At 40.6% G+C, this 3,851-nt stretch overlaps 1 long non-coding RNA gene across 1 annotated transcript in view; it reads right to left on the bottom strand.

Moving 5' to 3' along the window:
* Positions 1 to 543: 543 nt before the first annotated feature.
* Positions 544 to 3,851, bottom strand: part of LOC108531700 (uncharacterized) — a 32,917-nt gene continuing 29,609 nt past the window's right edge. The window contains exon 5 of the long non-coding RNA XR_001886246.1: positions 544 to 646. This is a non-coding gene — a long non-coding RNA (uncharacterized LOC108531700). The remainder of the gene's footprint in view (positions 647 to 3,851) is intronic.

Genomic DNA, 3,851 nt, shown 5'->3' with positions numbered 1-3,851 from the left:
GGTTGTCTGTTTGGTTTGTTGATAGTTTCTTTTTTTTTTTTTTTTTTTTTTTTTTTTTTTTTTTGAGACAGTTTCACTCTGTCACCCAGGCTGGAGTGCAGTGGCCGGATCTCAGCTCACTGCAAGCTCCGCCTCCCGGGTTTACGCCATTCTCCTGCCTCAGCCTCCTGAGTAGCTGGGACTACAGGTGCCCGCCACCTCGCCCGGCTAGTTTTTTGTATTTTTTAGTAGAGACGGGGTTTCACCGTGTTAGCCAGGATGGTCTCGATCTCCTGACCTTGTGATCTGCCCGTCTCGGCCTCCCAAAGTGCTGGGATTACAGGCTTGAGCCACCGCGCCCGGCCGATGTCCTACTTCTTTTGTGCTCCCACAGCACCTAACAGATAGATGGTTCCAAAGGAGTTGCTTAATAAATGCTTACTGGTTGGTCAGTTGATTAATTTAGAATTCAACTATTGTTTAGTCTTTAAGCATGCCCATGGAAAGTGTAAGCTCAGCATTTAAATACCAGTAAGATGTGCAGAAAAAAAAAAAACAGTGATATCAACGGGGAGGATTATTTATCAAATTGATGCAGGGTTTTTTTGTTTTGTTTTGTTTTGTTGTTGTTGTTGTTGTTTACCATAGTTGAGGGATGTCTTTTTACCTAAGAAGAGAGAGCAAACAAAATTGAGTACATTCATACTTTACATCAAACTCTAGGATATTACAGCACAATAGACACCAAAGATTGTCCTAACCCAACTCTACGTCCCTGATTTGAAGTGAGAAAGCAGAAACCTAGGGAGGTGAAGGAATTACCCAATTACCCAAGAGAGAATCATCTCCTAGGTTCTCAAATGTTACTTTTTAGTAAATATTGCTTAATTTTTATTCTTACCACTACATTTACAAACCACTTATTATAATACATTATATTCTTTCATTTAACTTTGTAATATGAAAAATTTCAAACATAGAGAAAAGTTGAAAGAATAGTAAAATAAGGGGAGGGAGAGCATTAGGGCAAATACCTAACGCATGCAAGGCTTAAAACCTAGATGACAGGTTAATAGGTGCAGCAAACCACCATGGCACATGTATACCTATGTAACAAACATGCGTGGTCTGCACATGTATCACAGAACTTCAAGTAAAATTAAAAAGAAAAGTAAAATAAATATTCATTTACTCTCCACCTAGATTTGACATTGCTAATATTTTGCCATGTTTGCTTCTCTCTGTGTAGATAGGTAGACATTGTTTGTTAGTTTTGGGCTGAATCATCTGACACTGAGTTTCAGACATTGTAACTCTTCAGCGCTAAACACCCTGCCTACATCTCTGGGGCACACACAGTCCCCTACATTACCATTATCACACCAAATAAAATTAGCAATTGTTCATAACACCACTGAATAACAAGTTCATATTTGAATTTCCACCTTTTTCCCAACAATATCTCTTATAGTTGCATTTATATTTTTAACCTGAACCCAATCACATTTCATGCGTTATACTTCATTATGATGACTCTTAACAGAGGAGTCCAGCCATTCTTTCTTGATATTAACATTTTGAAATATCCAACTGAGTTATCTTGTAGAATGTCCCAGGTTATGGATCACATTGCCGTTTACTCTTGAACAACATAGGTTTGAACTGCATGGGTTCATTTATACATGGATTTTCTTCTCCCTCTGCTGGCCTTGAGACAGCAAGAACAACCTCTCCTCTTCCTCCTCCTCCTCAGTCTACTCAATGTGAAGACAATGAGGATGAAGATCTTTGTGATTATCTACTTCCACTTAATGAATAGTAAACATATTTTATCTTCCTTATGATTTTCTTAATAAGTTTCTTTTCTCTAGCTTATATTACTGTAAGAGTAGCGTATATAGTACATATAGCATACAAAATTATGTGCTAATGAACTCTGTTGTCAGCAAGGCTTCTGGTCAACAGTAGACTACTGGTAGTTAAGTTTTGGAGGAGTCAAAAGTTATACATGGGTTTTCAACTGCATGGGGGGGATCAAAACCAACGGACAAAGTCATCTGAAACAGACAGAATGTGTCTGACAGTTTAGCAAGTAAAAAGACTAAAAGAGTCAGTCAAAGCAGGGTTAGTCAGCCATGGAAAGCATAAAAACAGGAGCATGAGGATGGTGAACATCAGCAGAGCCCATGTAAGAAATGCCCACTGGAGACGATGCCTCAGCCAACAGCTTTGAATAATCCAACACCTTTGGAAAGACTGTTCCTACAGTAAACGTGGCAGTATCGGCTCTCCCAGTTTAATGCCATTAAACGTTTGAATCATCTAACTAGCTCGCTCTTTTGAATTCCATGCTCACTAAGCAACTTTCTGATAACTTGCCCTCCTTGGAGGTCTGACTTCATTGAAAGAATGTGCAAGCTGTATGGAGACGAGTGTTCCAGACACAGTGGCGGTTTTATGCCTCTTGTGAATCAATAAATTGACATGCTGGTTGCATGCATCAGCTCTCTAAGCTTAATTAATTAGAGTTGAAGCTGAGAAATGGATCCACACTCAGTGTGCTGACAGATTCAGTTTCTAAACCTGCAGGGCATAGACCAGACCCTGGAACGGGGCAATGCCACCCTGTGAGGTCTCTCAGGAGACAGCAAATGCTCATCCTCTCATATCCCCATATTGCCTTTGGCAATTAAATTCCTTCAAGCTTTGCATCTGTCTACTGACTCTGAGGGCATTGATTTACAGGGAGTGAACCAGATGTGGATTGGCAAATCTCTAATCCCTTTTACAGAGAGGACACTAGAGTGAAATTGGAACAAATATGACCCTTCTCATGGATCAGCTAAAGCAATCTTTAGTGTAGTTTGTGTCTGAAGATGTTATTTGATCCTGGCCCACTTTCAGCTAACTTCGGTTAAGGAAATGCCATTTGTGTCCCTAGGTTGTGAGTATTAAGCATCCTTTCATATCTGTCAATTTTCTCCACTTTAAAATGAGGATAATAATATCTATTATGTTATTGATTACTAATCCTTCATTCAACAAATATTTATTGAGTGCCTGCCATGTGAAAGCTACCATGCCAGGTACTGGTGGTATTTGGGAAATAGAGATGCTTGGTTTCTGCATTCTAATGGGGGAAATATAATTTAAATAAATTTCATTAGTTCAGTTGGGCTGCTATAACAAAATACCAGAGACTGAGTAGCTTAAACAGAAATTAATTCCTCACAGTTCTGGAGGGGGAAGTCCAAGATCGAGGTGTCAGCCAATTTGATGAGGGTTGTTTTCCAGGCTTGTAGATGGCCACCTTCTGGCTCCATGCTCACATGACCTCCTCTTTGTGCATGTGCAAAAAGGAAGAGAGGAGAGAGAGAGCAGGAGTTCTCTGTTGACTTTTCTTATAAGAACACTAATCCTGTGGGATTAATGCCCTACCTATATACCCTCATTTAACCTTCATTACTTCTGTAATGACCCTATCTCCAAATACACTCATATTGGGGGGTAAGGCTTCCATATATAAATTTAGGGCAGGGGGAGGGTACACAAATATCAGCAAAGGCAAGTGATTGATTGATTGATTAATATTACAATATGGTCAGAGTTGCAAAGAAGCTGCAATAAGAAAAACCCTTTTGGCCGGGCGCGGTGGCTCAAGCCTGTAATCCCAGCACTTTGGGAGGCCGAGACAGGCGGATCACGAGGTCAGGAGATCGAGACCATCCTGGCTAACACGGTGAAACCCCTTCTCTACTAAAAATACAAAAAAAAAAATTAGCTGGGTGAGGTGGCGGGCACCTGTAATCCCAGCTACTCGGGAGGCTGAGGCAGGAGAATAGCATGAACCCGGGAGGCGGAGCTTGCAGTGA

The sequence above is a fragment of the Rhinopithecus bieti genome, unplaced genomic scaffold (assembly GCF_001698545.2).
Source record: "Rhinopithecus bieti isolate Rb0 unplaced genomic scaffold, ASM169854v2 scaffold_9978, whole genome shotgun sequence".
Lineage (NCBI taxonomy): Eukaryota > Metazoa > Chordata > Mammalia > Primates > Cercopithecidae > Rhinopithecus > Rhinopithecus bieti.
This window is presented reverse-complemented; position numbering and strand designations above follow the sequence as displayed.